The sequence below is a fragment of the Acanthopagrus latus genome, chromosome 23 (assembly GCF_904848185.1).
Source record: "Acanthopagrus latus isolate v.2019 chromosome 23, fAcaLat1.1, whole genome shotgun sequence".
NCBI lineage: Eukaryota > Metazoa > Chordata > Actinopteri > Spariformes > Sparidae > Acanthopagrus > Acanthopagrus latus.
Genome location: NC_051061.1, coordinates 18,564,411 through 18,585,487, shown reverse-complemented (window position 1 = coordinate 18,585,487; position 21,077 = coordinate 18,564,411). Strand labels below are relative to the sequence as shown.

The 21,077-nt window shown below is 41.1% G+C and overlaps 1 protein-coding gene across 8 annotated transcripts in view; it reads left to right on the top strand.

The window, feature by feature from the left end:
- The window catches only part of si:ch211-278a6.1 (SRC kinase signaling inhibitor 1), a 112,338-nt gene that overhangs the window by 13,687 nt on the left and 77,574 nt on the right, over positions 1–21,077 (top strand). The window contains exon 2 of one of the 8 annotated variants that reach the window (XM_037087969.1): positions 20,392–20,432. The exons of the other annotated variants lie outside the window; for them this stretch is intronic. The gene's annotated coding sequence lies outside the window, so the exon portion shown is untranslated. The remainder of the gene's footprint in view (positions 1–20,391; positions 20,433–21,077) is intronic. 8 annotated transcript variants of the gene reach the window in all.

The following is a 21,077-nucleotide window of genomic DNA, read 5'->3' as shown; positions in this document are numbered from 1 at the left end:
CCAGGACGCGGTAATTCTAAGCACTGTATCAAAGGCAGCTAGATTGGTTTCAGTTTGTTGAAGATGTTTCACCTCTTATCCAAGCTGCCTTTTCAGTTCTAACTAACTGGGGGGGAGTTTCAGAGTTGTTGGGTGATTTTTTTTTTTCAGTCGAAACCAAGAATTTCACAATTTAGTTTCTTAAAGAGACCTTCCTAACCTGTACTTTATGCACGCCTATGGGTAAGAAAGGCTAAGATGTAGTGAGCAAATATGGATGATTTATTATTCCACAGCTCTAATAAGATGTGTTGTGCTAAACCTTTTTCCCTCCTTTCTGAATACTGCTGCACACTGGCTGCCCACAGCTCCTCATACTTACGATGGGTGAAATGCAGGGAACGAATTTCCCTGCAGAGATCTTTGATGAGATACATCTTCGGTGTCAAATCCGTCGACATTCATTTGCCTTCTCTGTTGCCTTCTCTTCCCCTCATAAACCTCAGTAAAGATGCAAAATTAACTACAATCCCAGAGCAGCATTATGTTTTATTTAAACACACCCACGGGCCATGTTATTGTTAATTCAACTATATGATTATTATTGAGGTGGTAGTTGGTGGTGGTGTTGTACTGGACTTTATTATATTTAAATGTGTTTCTAATATTCTACCCTCATGTTTGTAAATGTAATGGGCAAAAAATCAGAATCTCAATATGGTGCACTCTAGTTTAACACAACTGCAAACCACCATACAACTTTAGTAATAAACTTGGAGTGAAATTAATACACCTCTGACAATACTGTCTTTGTAAAGATAGATTTTATGGCTGAGCTATTGGATTCACTTTGATTTTACAAGTATGCCAGTAAGGTTTTTGGTATGTTTTAAGATTAAATGACTAATTTATTCCTGGTGAACTGGGTTTAGTTGTATTTAAAATATTTTTTTCTCAGGATGCAACAATATAGAAATTCTCGGCCATTTTCTTTTTTTTTTTACAATATTGTTTTTTTGTTATTTATTCTCCCTTTTGTGCCAACAAAGAAATCCTCTATATACGAGAATGAATTAAGTGCCCATCATTACAGGCCAGCCATACAAATTCTTAGAACAGCTTTTCACATGAAAACGATTCTTTTTTGTAAAATAACTGCTTCAGAAGCTGTCATTCTCTGTCAATTTTCTTTGAAAACCAACCACACGTGCACATCATGCATTGCCAAGGCTGTGGAAAAAGTGATGGCCGTAATCAATGGGAAGGAACAGTTAGACAGTGAGTGTACCCAGCGCAGAATTGATGAGACACAATAGATAAACACCACCCACTGGCATTGATGAATGCCATCTTATTTGCGGATAGGTCGAATGCGAACAACAAGGTTAATATCGGCTAATACTGATGTTCAGTCGGTAAATCCTGCTACTTTTTGTCCCTTGTAGGCTGTGAAATGAAATGTGAGACTAGGTAGAAAAGTAAGTGCTCTCACAAGCTTTGTGAGGCTTGCATCCATACCTACCGGTCAGCATTCACACCTCCTGAACATAATGGTATCTTTTCTTTGGGGGAAAAAGATGTCTGACATCCATCTGAACCCCACCTGGTGTCGTGTCGCACCTGAAATAGCAGCATGCATACAACTCTGTTTTTAATATTCAGTAGAAATAGGGCATACTGTGTCAGATTCAAATACATCTGCTTCCTCCCTGCATGGGATAGAAGTAGTCTAAACATAGCAGATCATGTTGCACTGTTCTCCTTCCCACAAGGTTGTGTTTTGTTACGTGGACAGGTTTTTGTGGTTATTATTAAACATTTAAAGCCAGGTGAATGCTTAAAAAGGGTTCAGAGCGAGTTGAGCTGAATCACTTACGAACATGTCGGAGTGTAGGTTGGAGTGCATTTCATATCCATGCGAGAGCCTGAATTAGCTTACGTTTCAGATACCTCCAGGCTAAAGACTGTTTTTTGGCATCTGTATTACTTCACAAAGGGTGCTGAGCTGTGAAGTGACTGAGAAACCTGAAAGAGGGGAAACAATCATTTGCAAACACTTCCCCAGAAGAAAGAGGGGAAGGAAGAAAGGGGAAGAGTTAGAGGAAATGAAGTTGGTGGTGTTAGGGAGGTGACAGAAGAAGCAGTAATAGTCTTCTTTCTTCTCTCTCAATCCGTTTCCTCCTACGTTCTCCTCCCATCACTTCTGATTTTCATTCCCAAGATGCTCAGGCAGGAATACAAAACAGGCAGCGCAGGCTCCGATGATTTTGGGCAGATTAGCCTCCTTCTGCTCCTGACTGGATCCAAATATCCCTCATCTCATTCTGGTGGCGGTCTCAATAGACTCCTTCCTCATCTCCTCTTTACCCTTCGTCTCCGCTTGACACTCTACGTTCAGACTAAAGGTTGATTGATCAAACTCTAACCAGAGATTTAGCATCACTTTTCGAATTGAAGCGTCAAATGTGTCTGCGCTGCCTCGGGGCTCAACTGCAATTTAGATTTCCATCTTCACTCTGTCCCAATCAACATTTAAACCTCCGTTGCGTTTACTGTCAGTTGTGTACAAGTCTAGTTCTCTTTTATCCATCATTCATTTCACTGTGCAGATCTTTCTGTGCTGCACCACTTAGTCTTTGCAATAAGAACTGCTATGCTCTGCTGCAACCTTGTGGATTTTCATTTCCTTCCTCATTTTGCCCACTAGGAGCTACCCTTCTGATGAGAAAACCAATTCCCACGTTATCGCCCGCTAATATACATTTAATGACTTGTAACCGGCTGGGAAGCAGATACAGACTTGCATTATCCACGGATCCGAGCCGAGCTTAAAAGACATATTTTCATCGTAAACATTGCACATGAAATCCACGGTTGAGCCCACTGCCACAAACTATTAGAGCAGTGAGTATGAAAAGGTCAGCTCTGTTTTTCCCCTGAGACACACCTGTATCCTTCTGCTTCATCCGGTGCTGCCTGTGTATAGTGTCTCCTCATCGATTAGCTGGGTGGCATCCATCTCCTCAGTCCGAGGCATTAATGGGAAAACGAGGCCTCTATCTTGTGCATGACATTGGCATTTTTGAAACATAGCCACTGTGCAACAGAAATAGACGACAGGCAGGAGAGATATGAACACTGTGCCGAGATTTTTTTAAGATTACGAGCGGAGAAATTGTCGGGATGGATTGGCTTTCCGACTTTGGTAAGAGAGAGAGAGAGAAAATGGCAGTACTGAATATGACTGAATGTGTTGGGTTTAGTTATTGTTGCTGGTAGTAGTGAGTCACTCAGTGGTCATAATTTCAGCAGCAAGGAGTTGCCTTCTAATGTTTGACCTTGTTCAATAACTAGAGCTCTGTTGAGGACTGCACTCAGAGGTAATAACTGCCAGAGCCTGAGCTCCGTCTGTAGGTTATGACAAGGGTGTTTGAAGGTTGTCGTGATGTGGACGTGGTCCTTTGTTTGGGTTTATTTTGTTTATAAGATTTTCATTATTAGATCCCCTCCGATACTCAACTTTTGGGGCTGGTACTGATAAACAGTATCCCTCAATGATTGAATGCATGACAGAGATTTGCGTGTAATAGAGGCAGGATATTTTACAGGTAATGTAAAAAATCATTTGGACACAGATTAAATACCAAATCTCATTTCAATCTCAGCATTTTCTGACTGTAGACCAAACAACAAAATGATAAATCAAGAAAAGAATCAACAGATTAATGGACAATGGATATAATTGTTCGCTGCAGCCTGACACGGACTAACACTCCTCTTTATACCATGGTGTAATTCAACAGTGACCATATAATTGAATCAACAGCTTCAACATAAATCAAACATTATAACCTTCTTGACGGTAGAAATCATTGCAGGACTTTAGTAGGACATTGCCTTATATTTAGATATGTGTACTAATAATTAAAATGTGTGTGTTAATTTCCATGTTGCCATGAATATTCGCGCATGAAAAACCGTATGTTTCACACACAGACACATGTAATCATTTGAAAATCATTGAATGCATGCACACGACTGACGGACCTGAAAAGCCCCTCCGTTCACTCAGCCCTACATTCCTCCCACAGTTACTAGGAAACAAGAGGCTCACAGAGTCGGTTTGTGAGACTGTGGAGGTGCAGTGAGGAAGCAAACCGTCAGGAAGGGGGAAACGTGATTATGAGATGCGAGGCTCTGAGGTTAAGCGCTATATAAATGCCAAGTGCTGTATACATTAAAAAAAAAAAAAACGCTGTCATCAGGTCTGTTGGCATCACTATGCTGACACCTGTGCACATGCTGCACTCTTGGGTTTTATATTTAAGCCTCGCTATCTGACAGGGAATACGTATCATTGCATGTATACATGAGCTCACACATGATCGCCTTCACTTTCACAGCTCTGAAATGTGCAGTCATTTAGTCCCTTTTCTTGTATGTTTGCCAAAGTTTGTGCCCTGAAAACACTCCTTTACTGTCTCTGACATTGTAGATCCATGCTATCTCATGTGATAAATGTGTCCACATCCCTAATGACCCCACTTACCAGTTCTTTCGCACTGATAAACGGATTAGCCTCATTGTGCATGCATGCCGTATCACCCAGCCATACATCAAGCCACTGATCTTCCAGCAGGTGCTCAGGAGCAAAGTGCAGAGATCTCTGTCTCTCTGTTGTTGCACGCCCACATGGATGTGCATGTTTATCCATATAATTCACATATATTTGTGTATTTGCCTCCCTTTGTTTTGTTTTTGTGTAGGTAGCACTAGTGCAAGATGCTAGTGTGTCTCCAGCTCTATTATTTCACTCTCTGCAGAGAGGTGGGTGTGGCAGCGTGGCTCCTTCAGCCTGCTTCTCTCAGTTTGGCAGATGTAGCTTTGCTTGGCCAGGAACTGTGGGTTGGCCATTTGTCTAGCTTTTTTCTCTTTTCTCTGGCTTTCTCTTGGCACACTAGGATGCCAAAGGCCAACACGGTAAAATATCAGCTCCACCTTCAACATGGCAGCGGGAATGTTGCACCGATGGCTGCAGAGCTGCAGTGTGAAGCTCCAGGGTTTGGCAGCAGGGTTTATCCAGCCCAGCCCACTCCCTCCCACTGCCGAACAGATGCTCTGAAGATCGAGGAGTGTATGCAGATGGGTTGCTGCCTGTCATTCAGACCTGCTTGATTTTTGTTCATTGAGTTAAATATTGCCCTGAATACATGGGCAGATTATGAGACAGAGGGCAGGACATGTTCATAAGAGAAAGCTGTGTGGTCACTTTACCAGACATACTGCATTTCTTGATGAACATGTCATGTCTTTGTGGGTGTTTTACAATACAGGTTTTTTGAGGCCACTTTTGAAAAAAAAAGAAGATATTAGAGGTTCAGTATGTCGTTTTGTAGAGAACTTTTAAATCGGAACAGCAAGATCTTCGTTGATAGATTTATTTTTTTATCCTTTAACAAACTAAATAATCAATCTCTATTCATTTTCACGTCTGAAGGAACTGAATAGACAATGATCTGATCTTAAAAGACAACACAGTTTCATACTGTTTTACTTTGTTAAATTTTGGTTGACCCTTCCACCTTTCTAGCTTCAATCAGTGTTCTGGGGACCTTATTTTCCTCTGGGAACAGCTAGTAAATTCAGTGAAACAAAAATATATTTGTTCGTATTATTACCTCATTAGTATTGTAAAAATTTAAATTTTGAGTTTGACTCTTCAAGTGTCTATGCCCAGTTTAATTTCATATCATTAATTCTGATAGAGATATGTCTGCAGTGAATAAGCTAATATAATCAAATATATTCACCAGGTTGTTTTGCATTTCTTCTTGGTCATTCAGTGCCTTTATCTGGCATTTCTGCATCTCTCTCCGTGACACTGTGGTGGTCCTTGGGCCTGTGTGCTGAAGGGCAGGTTGCTGGAATGTCATTCTTAATGCAGTTGGGGCTTGGTGGCTGGTGTCAGAGAGAGGGCATAGGATTTATGAAGATTATTATATAAGGTAGTTATTATCCATGTATATGAGCTTGCATCTCTGCCTATATCTAATTCCTGTTCAGACTATGCAGGCAATGTCTGTCCATCAACTCCTACCACCAACATCTATCACTTATTTCTTCAGCTCGCACAACTTTCACTGACTCTCACCCTGAAGCAAAGCTTAGATATTCATTCAATTATTAATGTATTTTGTGATTGATGGGAAGTTTCTATTTTACTGGTTTCATTAAGTCATTCCATTTCTTGGAAAAAGCAACAAGAAGGTTGCTGAAGCCACTGAGGACTTCTCCTTATTGCTCTGTATCCTCCCCAGTGTTGTCTTTGAAATTGCACAACTGCTTACTTTGTTTCTTTCCCACTTTCTGCGATGTGTCAAGTGGAACTTGAGAACAGTGAAACCACATCTTGAGTGGAGAAAATCAACCATGGATACAGCTTGAAGTGTAGCTGGGAGAAAAGATACTTATGTGCGTTCATGTTGACATCAACATATGAAGAGTAGGCTGTGTTTATGTCACATGTAAATGGCTGTAACACTCATCTTATATAGCAGATATGGGCAAGTAAACACGTCTGCTATTGTGATCATTTAAAGCGAATAGAACCCTCAGCAGTCGTTCGATGTGATGTGGTTATTGAATGCTGACTCCTAGCTTTGTCCAGAACAAATTGACAAATATGTTGTAGCTCACTGGTTTATCATTGACTGTCCTGTGCGATGCTATAGACAATCGATGTCTAGTGTTGCCGATGAAATGTCGAGGACACAAAGTTGTTGTGCCTTTGTAGATTTGTACTTCCACTGAGGATGTGCACTCTGACAATCGTAAAAAAAGGGAGAGAGCGATGGAGAGGAGTATATTTTCTTAAAGTTGATCCTTCCCGCATTAGTAGTCTGTGTGTAAGCAGCACGTTACCTACAAACAGTTGTTGCACAGCATGCAAATGGGGTTCTGTAGGAGAGAGGTCTCACCTTGTGCAAGCAAACAATAAGCTTTTTGTGTGTGTTTTCCCACATTTCTTTATTGCACAATTGTGCGTTACTGTCAGTGTAGACTTTTAAAATCTTATTCGACATACACTTGAGCAGCAACTACAACTGCAATGATTAGTTTATTACTGGAATTGTCAGTCAACAGAAAAATATCTGCTCTCTTTGGTTCCAGCGTCTTAAATGTGTATTTGCTGGCAAGACTTGCGTCACCTGAGGGCTGGAGCTCTAGTAATTTGTAATAATTGTGGAGGACGTCTGTGATCTTAATCCCATGCAAATCTGTCATGTCCATAATTTGTAAAGAGCCCACCACAAAATACTATCATATGTGGCCAAGCATACGGTCATGTGACGGTATTAGCTCTGTGTGAATCAGAATCTCTCTAAGTTTGACTCACATTTTATTTAACATCTGTTTTCTGTTATTAGACAATTGAACACTTATGAAATGTGATTGCGGCTCATAATAGGTTGAAACAGCTGTGCTGCCACATCGGCTGCACTGACGTTGAAAATGAGTGATGACAGAGAAGGTGAGGAGCATTGAAAGGTTGTCATACTTGAATAAAATTACTGATTTAAATATTACTGTAAAAAAACTTTTGTGATAATGTATAATGTGTAATGTATGTAAGTATTCAGCTAAAACCCTATATGATATCTAGTTGTCTTTAGACATTTTAACGCAGAAAAGCTGCATATTATTCCTTTAAATTTATAAATATTTGAGTCATACACTATTTGTGTCAGTACTGTACTTTCCCTCCATATTTGTGCAGATGATGGTCGGAGCATTTTCGGGTATATTTTTGTGTGTGCCCCCTACTGTGAGAGAGAGTGTGTGAGTGTGTGTGTTGGTGTGAGTCCCCTTCTTCTGCTGATAATGACAGCCGGCTGTGTTTGAATGATTCATAGCTGAATACTAATGAGACATGCTGCAGATGTCTTGGAGGAGCCAAGCTGTGCCCTTTAGGTGTCACTCAGCCCTCGGGGGTGTTGGTCACCTGCACATGTCGTTCTCACAGATCCCGACTAACAGGGACATCATGGTAAATACCAACCGATGCAGCAAATTCTTCATTTCCTATTTGTTCCGGACTTAATTAAACCTTTCTAACTTTGTGCGTTGTTATGGTAATTTATGATGCTCGCACAATGCATACATGATGGAAAGCAATATGAAGACCTGATTGAAATAGATTAATCATTTCTGCAGACGCTCTGCAATAGATGACTTATTTGGGAGGAGAGTACAACAAGATCTATGAGAAGAAGGTCACGGTTAGAAAGAACATCAGCATTGTGCATTGGAGGGGGGATTGGGAGTTGTCAAGCAACAATAGGGAGCAGCGTTGGCCTTCAAAATGTGCTTCATCACTCTCTTCCTCTACTCGTCTCCTCCTGTGCTCTCTCTCTTGTCTTTTCTTGTTTTGTCTTCACGGTCGAATATACCTGATGCTGCCTGGGCCTAGCATGAGTCGGTATCGATTTCTCTTCCCTCTGCTCTGTTGGTGGGTGTTTGACGCAAGAGTTCAGGGACCCACGGGGCTTTGTTGTGGCCCTTTTGTTCCTTTTCCATGTCCTCACCTTGGCCCAGCCTATTCGAACATCACAAAAATGCTCTATCTCTGCGTGCCGCCCACCTGACTCCCTCTGAATATTGGCCCCACAGTGTCATAGTCTGGAGCACACAGGGCAATCATGACTTTCCACCGCTGGAGCAGCAGTATGCACTAAAATCTCAGCCAAGTCTTTAAATGGTGAAGAAAATATCCCAGTGATGGATTTCAGAGCAACTCAGAAACCCATGTATATTTAGCAGTTTGAAAATGTGGAAATTCACCAGTGGACTAATGGAGTTTAAAATGGCTGTCGATGTAGTTACTTGAATGAGATTAGAGACCAGAGTACCTATAATGTGCTGTTTACTGCTTTAAGCCAGGATAAGTGATTACCACGTTCTCAGCTCTGTAAGATGGAGGCTGCAGGTAGTTGTGTGAGCAGCGTATGCAATAAAATCAGTGAGGGATTGTGATGTAAAGAAACTACTGGGTTTTTATTTTACATGTGTTTAGTAGAGCCTAATGTCATGATGTCATTCCGTTTATGTCCCCTTCCTGTCAAAAATGTGTGTTACTTCTTATTGCCTCAGTTGAATGTTGGATCTTCACTGTGTAGAATGATGTATGTGCATGGTTTGACAGCAGAAGGCTGTCCCTCATCTGCTTTAAGCTTACATTTTCTCTGAGCTTACTGAAAGTCTGATTTTAAGAACTGGACCTACGAGTGAGATTTGTGACATCAGCAATAGTTTGGAAGCCAATCCTGCTCTGTTATTCAGCATACACAAGTGTGATGTGGAAACCTGGAGCCTCCACTGCACATTCACTGATAATGGACTTCACAGTGAAATATCTTGTGTCCAGCAGTTAATCTTGTGAAATGAAAGAATGCTTGCATATTTATATATTCTGGAATTTTTAATGAAGGAGAAGCTGACATTTTAAGAATATTCTAATGTGAGGATTTGACTGTTTTCTGCAAAAACCCTGTCAGACACACATTAGAATATGTCTTCATATGCCTTAATACACGTGTGAAGGAGATATTTAAAGAATCAAATGCTATTGATGTTTTAATTACACAAATGATACAACAATAATCCCTTATTTTTCAGTCTATTTTTCAGTGTTCTGTTCAGTACAGTCTGAACTGTTTCTAATACATTCTTTTTGCCTTTTTACACTGACGTTGCCTTTTGGCTAATATACTGTGCACAACAACAATTTATCTGCTGTAAGATAATATTGGTTGATAAACTGTCCTGGCAATATGTTGGTCCAGCTCTATAATAACTAATTCAGGAATGTATTAAACATTTTAGCCTAACCCTCATCTGGCATATGCATTAGCCTGTTGCTCAACATTTTGGCAGTAATTTGTGCTTGGTGGATTTTGTTATTCTGCAGTGATTAAGTACAAGGGAATTTTATTTGTCATTTAACAACGCAGCGTTGCAGAACGAAATGAATGTTTGTAAACTCCATTATACTACACAAATAACAGAATATATACCCAGTAAACAGGTAGAGTATATTTTCGGTGTCATGGTGGATGTAAGCAGCAGCAGCAAGATGGTAATGATAGAGTAGTTTGCATATTTATATCAAAAAGTTAAGCATCTGGGTAATGCGAGACCGATAAACATTCCTGTCATATTTGCATGTATGTCACCCGATAAGCAACAATGAGTTTGCAGTAAAGAGATATGAAAGATATGTTTTCGGTATTTAACAGTGTCACTATAACAGTTTTTCCACCAGAGGACACTGACAAGTTAAGATATCCTGAAAAAGCGTCTGTCCAGGTCTCTTTAGGACTGTTGACCAAATAAAATATTCTGTGTCAAGAAATTACGGTGACATTTGTACGACTGATAGATTAAGCAATGAAAATCATCAATATTTGCAGCCCAGCAGTTTACTTTACCTCACTGTGATTTCACCAGTGAAGTCTACTCTCTTAACATACTCTTAACTTTCTTAGCTTCGCTTAAATTTGTGCCACAACATTGAGCCATCATGATGAATTCCAGGCAGTGATCAAGCCCTGCAGACCACTTAAATGGAAGCTGCTGGCGCCAGCTCCCACAGCTTCTGCTGTAAATCAGCCGAATAGCAATTAAGAGATGTTGGACTGCGACACCTGTATCCTCTTTTCCACATAAAGTATGTATTACTGTCTCTGGGAGTTCAAGGGTTGGCTTTTATCTCCCTATGCTTTGTCCTGTAGGGTAACATATTCCTGGTGCTTGTGTGTCAAATCCTCTGCTTGGGATAGAGCGGCCCGGGTCTAGCTTTTGCACCTGTGCCTCATTCACAAAGAGTCAGGTCTGGTTTTACACCGTCATTATCATAATCATCGTATTACACTTCCTTCTCTGACACATAATCACTTTAATTGGACTGAAGCTAAAAACGAGGCAATTTTGTGATGGATGGGAGATGAGACAGATATTTGACAGTGTTAGACTAAAAATCCTCTGTTTCCTCTTAAGTTTATGAATAGGTTTAGGGTTATGGTTCTTTGTCAGTGTGTTTGCATATTACCTTTTGAATTAAGAAGGCTAATAGTCTGTCTTTCTCTAGATTTGACAGCAGTCTTTTGCTGTAGCCATTTTGTGCGTGAGCGGTGGATGTTTCATACCACTTTTCTGTCTCACTTAACACTTGCCACTGGCCTCTGGAAATCTAATTCATGACAGCTCATGGCTCATCATGACAGAAACACATGTGCTGCAAATCTGGTATGTCAGTCAATTCATTGCAGTCACATCCTATTGATTTGAATCACCCCTTCACTGTAGCATCTCTTGCAGATTTCAACTTTCTTATCCTGACGCTGGAGGAAAAGTAGGTTTGTGGTAATACTACAGCAACATCAATCTGCATTATCGATCTGCTGCCTCGCTTATTATAGAACAGACAAGGCTGTGCTATGATTGTAACCAAGACATATTGAGGAGGGCTCTTTTTGCTTCTGTGTGGTTCTGTAATAAGACCGAGGGGAATAATTAAATCTTTGCTTTGCAATATTTTCTTTTTACATTTCTTTTTTTTCTCAGAGGAAATCCAGAGCTACACAGCTTACATCAAATGGAAAGAACTAGATGTAAAGCATGTTTTACATTTGCTGGGTCTCTTGGTTAGCTTATAGCTGTCACATCCTCAGCCTCATTTTGCATGATATCTGTGCTAAGCCTGTCATTATCAGTATTAAAGTACCAAACTCAATGTGCAGAGGTTTGAACAGCAGCAGGCCAGCTGTACAGACACATATCACAGCGCCCTTCACATTGATTTCAAACTCTGCTTTTCTGGTGGCTTTTCCCACAAAAGCTAAAGTGATCCTTTATTTCTCAAGAACGTTTCCTCTGGCCACAGAAAGTGGTGGATATAGATTTTTACTGTCTGGAGTTTGGCCGTTTTCAGACTATAAATCTCAGCCTCCTGGCAGTATTGTCAGTCTAGTACCCATCCTCGAAGTTCGTCCTGCGTTCTCTCCAAGGACTCAACTTTACATGAGCATGACATTTGTGTCCTGCTGGCCGCTCTCTGCACCCTTCCCCAGGCTTATTGCTATTGGATTAGTGGATTAGAAAAGGAGTTCATCATAGGAAAAAAGTATGTATTTGTCAATATGTGTGCATACATGACTGTGTGTGACTGAAAGCGCCAGATATTATGCAGTGAGTGTATCTACATTTTACCGCACATAGTTGGTATGCATCTCATGGGATTCCTCAGTGTGTGTCTCGGCGCAGTACATCTCCATATGACGTGACGTTTATATTCCTGTAATTTCTTGTGTACAAGTACGGCTAACACTCTGCTGGAATATAAACTGTGTCAGAAAGAGACTGTTAAACTGAGCATCTTCCTGATGTCGCACATGCACAAACTGTGGACAATGGCAGCGTGCGTCTTTGTGGGGTGGAGCGACTCTGAGTGAGCCATTCTGGTAGCACCTTGGCCCGCCAGCGCTGTCTCTGCAATCACGCTTCCATTGAGGGCAGCCTTTCATCTCGGGCCTTTCACAGAAACCTTTCAGAAGGAGAGAAAGAGAACGATGGAAAGAGGAAGATCAAGGGGGAGAGAGTGCAGAGGAAAGGAGAAGGGAAGTGCTTCTGCAGCCCCCAGCGCTCGTCTCCGATCCGCACTGTGAATAAGCATGCCGCTGATGAAGAAGAGTGCAGATGTTGAAAGAAAGTATAGTACGGCGTGTGTATGTGTGTGAGGAAGAAAACAAGAGCAAGGGTTGCAGTTAGTAGAGCTCTTTTGTGTGTGTTCACTGTGTAATTTGTCGCCAGCCTATTTAGGCCTCTGCGATATTCTAACTTCGGCGTGTCGTATGAACATAATCATTGAAGCGTGATGCTACAGCGGTCGAATAGTTTTGCACAGTTTCGATACAGTAGATTACAGTATAGTACTGTGATGCATCACTGAGTTGGCCGTGGAGGTTTTTCCGAGCTGAGCCGAGTAAAGCTGCAGGTTGAGCGGATGGATAGAGGGTGTTTGCTGGCTGTGCCGGGAGAGGGGATGTTTGATGAGGACTACCAGGTGTTCATATCTGATGGGCGGGGAGTCAACCAGGTGTTGGTGTTGGGATGCAGGGATCCTGCTGCAGAAGGTAAGCATGGATTCATCCACCTTGAAATTCAACACCTGTCACTTCTCTTGACATGCTACCTTTTTTCAAAACTGAAACCTTTACCTGCGCCGAAGTTTTTGCCGCTTCCATATAGGAACTTTGGGTTTGAAAACTAGGTTTTTTTTTTTTTTTTTTTGGAGACACAAACTTTCATCTTTTTGTTGTTTGCTGTCATCAGGTTTGTTAGTTTTTGCTTTGTGTAGCATTTATCTAAAACAAACAACTGGCAAGCGTTGCTGAGTCTCATAAATCATTTAGGCCTACTTTGTCTGCCAAGTGGAGCCTGAGAGAACATTTCACACAGCAGTGTGAAATCGTTTTTGCTTTTGGATTCTCACTGCACTCATACCCCTCTCTGTCTCCGTTGTTACTGTGTGTTTGTGTGTGTTTATTTGCTGTGGTCTTTTATGATCTGGCAGCTTTTCTGTGCGTGCTACGGAGCTCATTTGATGTCCGTGAGAATAATTTGAAGCTTGAGTTGAGTTGAACGGAAGGGATGCTGTAGAAATTTGAGCTGTGATTGATCATCGGCGAAGGAATGGGAAAGAGATGAACAACTTACTGTTTTCCTTTTTAAAGTCATTCTCTGCCTCCCTTCCTTTCAAAGTCCAAGGCTATAAAGGGAGGCTAATTAGCACGCTCCAAAGACTTTGAAGTGGGAGAAAAAGAAAAAAAACAGATATCTGGTAGAAAAATTGGGACCGATTGTAAAGCGACTATCTTATCTCCTTTCACTATTATAATAATAAATGTGAAAACTGCCATCAGTAGGTGGGGAGGAAAGACAAAATGTCAGGAACAAATGTCACTTCCTCTCTACATCCACTCTCTTTATGATCAGCCTGTTTGTGACACTTACAATGCAATCCAAATATATATTTGAATTAATCCCACTGGCACTGCATTCACAAAGCAAACATCTGCTAGAGTTTTCCACTACAATATTCTGCATGCACATGGAAATATAATGGTAATGACTTCCACCTCTGCGGCATGACAATCAAACGCTGTTAATTAGTTCTGGCACTATAGCACTCTCAATCAGGACAAATTCTCTGCAGCTACAAGCCGTCATGGTGACAATACCGGTGTGTATACATGTGTGCGCGCTTGTTTGTGTGTGTGACAGTCCTGATTGTTTTGTTAGATAGTGATTAGGACAATTATTTGTCATGATTATCAGCCTTGATCATTTGAGCAGGATTTCTTCTTGCTCTTTTAGCAGCTTATATCAAAAACCTCAGACAGATGATATTTAATCATTTATTTTGTTGTAATTAATGTAGCAGAGAAAGGTTGTTGTGTCCAGCTGCCTTGAGAGTTGAGCGTTTCTCAGGCCCAACCACAGGTATACAAGAGTATTTTAAAAACAGAGTGTTTATCACCATTTCAGAAATGATCTATAATCCCTGTCAATACACATCTAAATGCATATTACATGACCTTTCATGTACACTCAGCATGAACGTGCAGGTATAAACAGGAAAGAGGTATACTAATCCCATGGCTACTTAAGTAAGTTACTGAAATTACTATGAACAGTTTCTCTTTTTCCAATTTGCATTAATTTTATGGATTGAAAATGATGAGGCAGGGAAACGTGATATGCAACAACAAATGTAATTGGAACAGTTGTGTGACATGCACAAAAATAATGTTAAGTCATGCATTTCTCTTTCTTGTTGGATATTTTATCTCTTCTATCGCATGTCAGCAACTTTCTCTCCCGTAGATGGATATCTGTCATTGTATCTGTCAAGTTCACCTTAGAAGCCACTATCAGTGGTCAGTGTAGAAATGTGTGTCAGGATGGTGCTGCATGCATAGAAAGAACGCAGCCAGAAAGTAATTGGGTTGCATTGTTTACATGGGGCAGTTTTTACTTTGATCGGTTCATGAAAAGGTTTTAACTACTTCTCTGCAACTGAGAAATGTTGTTTGGTATGGTGTTTATATGGCATGTTTTTTATTCTGTTTGTGCTTCTAAACAATTTTAATGACAATGTTATGCTCCATATTATCACTGCTGTTGTATTTTTAATGTCAGCTTGTGTTGACAACAGACCATCCATCCTTTCAATGCACGATATTATGCTCCGAGTTCACATTTGCCAATTATGCTACACACACTGATAAGCCTCAATTAGGGAGTGTCTGTGTCATCATTGAACAAAAGGTCTGTTTTCAGTGACCTAAAGCAGCGTTTACCTGTATAGGAAAGGCCAAAACGCATAGAAACTACCAGTGTACGTGTAAAAAGGGCCTCACATTAACCTGAGAAACCTTCCTGCCACCTTGATAACAACACATTCGTAGTGAAGTAAAACCCTTAATTTCCATGACAAAGCAGTGTTGATGCGTCAACTGCAGCCGTGGCCTGTTCTCTTCACCGCCAGGATTCATTTTCTAAAAGATTTGAGAGGAATTAAGACAACAGATGACTCAGTTCCCTGTCAGTCATCATCTGGGTGACAGTCTGAGAAATGTCTCTTTGTTTCGAAAAACAAAGTGAAGCAGGGCACAACTAAATGAAAGACTGATATTTTGCTGCGTGTGACAGCAGAAAGAGAGATTGGGAGACGGCAGGAGGGATGGCAGGAGTGTGCATGATTGAGATAAGCGATGGATAGATGGGGAGCCAGGCAGAAGTCCTCTCCCACACACTGGGATCCCAGAGATACCTCCCACAGAAACTGTGAAGCAGACCGCAGTTGCACTGTCACGCAAGGACATATGAAGGACATACGAGAGAGAGGCTGACGGTACCTCCGTGACAGAAACAGAGTGCGAGAGAGAAAGACAGACCTTACACTGCACTGAATGATAGCCCTGTAGCTTATATCCCCCTCATAAAAGCCTATTATTGCTCATTTTAAAGGACAAATTGAAAAGTAATACCATGCTCATTTTAAAGAAGCGAACAGAGGCACTTTACACTAGCTTTTAAATAAATTCCTCTGTACACGGTGATGGATACTGTGATTGGTAATGGCTCATAAATACAGTTTCATTTGCCATGCTACTAAGGATGGACAAAAGAGTAAAAACTACAAGCACAATATGATATTTTTAGTTACAAATAGGACCTTCCTCTGCCTCGAGAAGTGACTGATTCCTCAAACGAGTGTTTTCCCCTAGGTGTAGTGATGTTAGTCCTCTCTTTCAGATGGGGACTTCAGTTCTTTGAGAGATGAAACAAGGTTGGTATCTGTTTAAATATCTGTTTGATGCTTAGATCTGCTCAGACTTTCATGCTAGCTGAAATAAACTTCCAATTGGTGTTCTACATTACAGTAGTTGTCTTTGCAGCTGTATTTTGTCATTATGATTCAGTCACTTCAATGAAGGTTCCATTGCCTACATGTATTTTCTCAGATCTCAGAACTCAGCTAATCTGAATTTGGTGTACTGCTTTGTCCATCATGACAGTCTAACTGCAGTAAGATCTAACAGGCCGTAATACAGTGAATGTCAAAGAGTCAATTGAACAAGTTTCTGTGAAAAACAAAACTTTAATTCAGATTTACATGGCATCTGTTTCAGAGTCAATCCTTTTCTCTCTGAGCGCAAATCTTTCTCATTACCTGAATTCTCCGTATCTGCATGACTGAACTTTTGCGCTCTAGTAAGTGGCCATGTCAACTGATCAGTCAGTTGGACTGCCAGTCTAACTCTTTGGTCCAGATTGAATAATCCCAACAAGTATTGGATTGGTCTGCATGACATTTGTCTCCATCTGTAGATGAACTTGTGTTTTCTGTTGACACAGGATTTTGAGGCAGGATGTAGTCAGGGACCATTCTGAAACATAAATCGACAGGATATTAATAATTTAATTGATAATTTATGCCAGGGAGCTGACATGGAAGTGTCACTGTCATTGGTCTTAAAAACACTTGATGACATGTGTCATTACATTCAGTTCTAAGTATCTTTGTTTGACTCGTGAAAGTTGATCAAGAAGTTTGACAACTATTAGCTGAGGGTGGTGAGCTGTGTTATAAATATCCTGAAATAGCCAATGGACAATAACACTTCTTTGTTCATTACACAAAGCTATTCAAATAATTCAGTTATTCATCCCACTAGTGGATTTAAATGTTTCTCTATTTTCTGATTTCCATTAAAACAGCTTTTTTTGCAGTGGAATAAGCATTAAAGCCTCATGGGCCTGCTGTAGTGGCCATAGATTTTGGTCTCAACTCTTTTTCTGTGTCCCATCCATTTCTCCACCCTTCCCTCTTCCCCTTAGCTTCCTCTCTCTTCTTTATCTCACCCACCTTGGTAACCGTATCCATGCAGCCAAATGTGGGCACGGCCACGGGAGATTGGTATTGAGATTGGCCTCTTTGATCCAGAATCACATTTGACAGCATACTACAAAGTTCAGTGTTATTTTCCTGGCATGCACCAGTTAGTATGTTAGCCATGTCTCAGTGGCCCTCATTTTACTTTTTCCCTGCAGTCAAACAAGCAGAAGATGCAGGCTAGACTGCGCCCTTGGCTCTTCTCTCTCCTGCAGAACCTCATCTGGGAGGCGAGTGGTTTGATTGGGGAGGATGGCTCCCATGGGTGAAGGGCTGAGATATCCCCATCTCCCCACTCGCCATCCTCCTCCTCACCGAGTAAATCTGGGTCAGACCTTGCGTGACGGACAGCCTGCCATTATCACCACTCAGACACACAAAAGGGAAAGGCCAAGAGCTGGAAAGTGCTGGGAGGGTGGAGAGGAGGGGTCGATTGAGAGGAAGAGGACAGAGTGCTTTTCCTCCTTTACCTCGATTCTCCCTGTGGCAGGGCAACAGGATTGGTTGGTGTCTGGTCCTTCCTCCCTTTGACACATTCACACTCCTTGAAAGTAGAGGGTTGTTGCAGACATGAACACACATAAGAAGATCACAGTACTGAGCCAGGAGACTCAGTAATGCCATGAGTGCATGATGTCTTGCTTTACTTTCTTGTTGGATTTTTGGAAACAGGTCTTCTTAGGGTTTAGGAAGTGCAGGCTCTCATTTGTCAGATTCTCGCTCTAATAGCCTTGACTTGTACTGATTTTCTGGTTCACTACACAGTCTGTCATCGTCGTGATGTTGAGATGACAAGGTCAGGCGCAGCCTCTCTATTTCTAGACTGTCAACAGATGACAGGGGTCAGATGTAGACCTAGCCTTGCTTCTCTGTTTCCCTCCATTTTTCCCCTCACATTCATATTTTCATCCCTTCTGTAATTTCTTAAATCTGTCCTTTTCACATTTACATTTTTTTCCTTCTGATTCCCTCTCCATCTCTTTTCAACCATGTTAAATGTCACACCTTTTACCCTGCCATCTCCCTTGCTCAGTCATTATTAACACTCGGCACACTCTGCATGCTCCCAAATTTGTTCTGCCAGTGACACTGATGTGCAGTCAGGTATAGGGAGACAAACAAGCAAATGTTGAGCCTTTCCTCTGACCTGAAGAATTTAGAGTTGATTATACCAGCTTTTAGTGCTCCAGGTAAAAACTCACTGTCATGTACACACCCTATCATTGTGTACTTTCCATATTTCTGAGGGTGATCAAGCATACACATGAATCCCTTCACGTCCACGTCTTCTCTGCAACCACCTGGAAATCGGATCTCCTGTTAGATATTCAGTCGGGTGAAGAAGCATATCAGAGTTCAGCAGAATCCCATGGTGACCAATGTGGGTTTATGGAGACAGATGAGGAATCTGGACACCAGAGGGGAGGTTTAACAAGGATAGATGGCAGCATTTGATCGGAGTCCATTAAATCTTACTTGCTGAAGGTCCAGATGGTCAGTGCTGGAGTTTTGCTCAATGTCAAGTGTTGTGGCAGCAGTGAGGTACAGAAACATGACTATTCTGGTTTTCTACACAGGCAGAACATCTGCTGTAAATGCTGGCTAATGCTGAAATAAAAAGTTATCTAGGGCCTTTTCATTTGATGTGTCAAAGAGAATGAATGACAGGTAATCTCTGTTGTTGTTTCAATTTGGACTTGTAACATGGAACACTTCATAAACAGCACTGAAAACTAGGGTCAGACAATGTCTATCAAATATGGTGTCATCCACAGCGAAACATTATGATGGATGATGACATTGTTGGGTGAGGGTGAGGTGTTTCCCCCAAGAGTTGCGGTAAGAAATGAGTTGCCCAGATGCACAACACTGTAAGCACCGCTGTTCCGATAGTTGCACCCGGCCAAGAAAATTGCTACCTGTCACCAGTGAAGGGCGTCAACAACTCTCTCACATTCAAGCCTAGTGGGTGCTCAATGTACATCCCAGTGCCAAGTTTAAATGATCTTCAGTTAGTCAGTTCAGCCAAAGCTCTGCAGCTAGCATTAATAATGAAAGAAAAGACAGCAGCACGGTCAAAAGAAACATGCCAACAGAAAATGAAAACATCGCTCCCACCAATGTAACCGAGAGTCTTTTAAGGTTTAATTAACAGGACTTAACGGCGTCTTTTAAACCATGATGTTACGATGGTACAAGGCTCAGTAGTCAGTGATAAATGATTGTCTTTATCTGTTAGCCCGACCATGTTGAAAACACCAGTGCCTCTCTTAAACAGCACAGACTCACTATGAGTGTTTAAGTTTAAAGAGTATAAATGATTGCCTTGATTCCACAGCTAGGCTAAGGCTGAAAGCAAGGTAAAGGCTGGGAGTTCCTCTTAGATCTGTCAGGCTTAAAGTATTAAATCCACTCATCTCCCTTGACAGATGCCAGGATTACTTGTTCAGTACCCACCTGTGAACAGGGGAGTTCGCTTTGGTTTGCTTTTCTGTTTAGGTCTAACAGGTTGGAAAGCTTCAGTTTTGTAGCTGTACAAAATAACTTGGTTTACTTGTACGTCTCTTAAAGATCAAAATCATGATAAATGTATTTGAACTTACTGTATTTGTAGCTCAGGCGGTAGCTCCAGTAATCCCCTGGGACACAACAGATCTGAAAGCTAAAAATGGTCTCCTAGTTATATCTGTGATGAATGCTTTTTCTTCAACAGTGCCTGTAGTTGTGTAAGTGTGTGTGTGTTTTGCACACATGAACTGAATAAGTCAAGAAAGTGTTTGCTTCCCGCTTCAATATACTGAAGTGCTGCACTGAAAGCTATTGTTTAACGTTTCCTTTCATCAGGGAGTTAAATATGAATGCACTGATCTTTTTCTCTTCCTTTATTGATTCAGATACCTTGACTCAGGGCACCTGCAGATACAGATCCCTGATGGTAATACCAATGACTTCTTTTTTTGCTAATTTAGATTTTGAGTACCACACTGCATGAAGCCCCTTGGAATTAATTCATGTAAGGTAACAGGAGGCTGATGAGGCTAATGACGGTAACAAATAGCAAAAATATTGAATTTTGTGATGACATTCATGAAGAAACTGTATTTTTGGGGCCATTTTACTTCATCACAGACAGCGGAGGGATGACAGGAAATGAGGCAGAATGGGATGCAAGACGGACCCTCGGCTGGACTCTAACCGTTGTTCAAGGGGATATTTAGAGATGGAATGTTCATGTTCAAGCAAAGCAAAGTAAACAAAATACTGTAAACACAATTATTTCTGGCATATAATGGATGCACGGCATGCTCTTATAATGTATTAATTGTGTTCCATCAGTGTTCAACAGATGAAATCCTAGACTGAAAGCTCCCCTGTGGTATGTTCATGTAAACAAACAATGTCTCTGTTGATAGTTTGTGTTAGTGATCTGTATCCTTAGGCTTAGGGCTGAGTAATCTGTCCAAAGAAATAAAGCTCCACAATCTTAATTCTGATTTTTTAAAACAGTTTTGATACCCTTAAGACTATCCAAGATTGACATAGCTGATGAATTTCTACATTTACAAAATGAAAAAACACA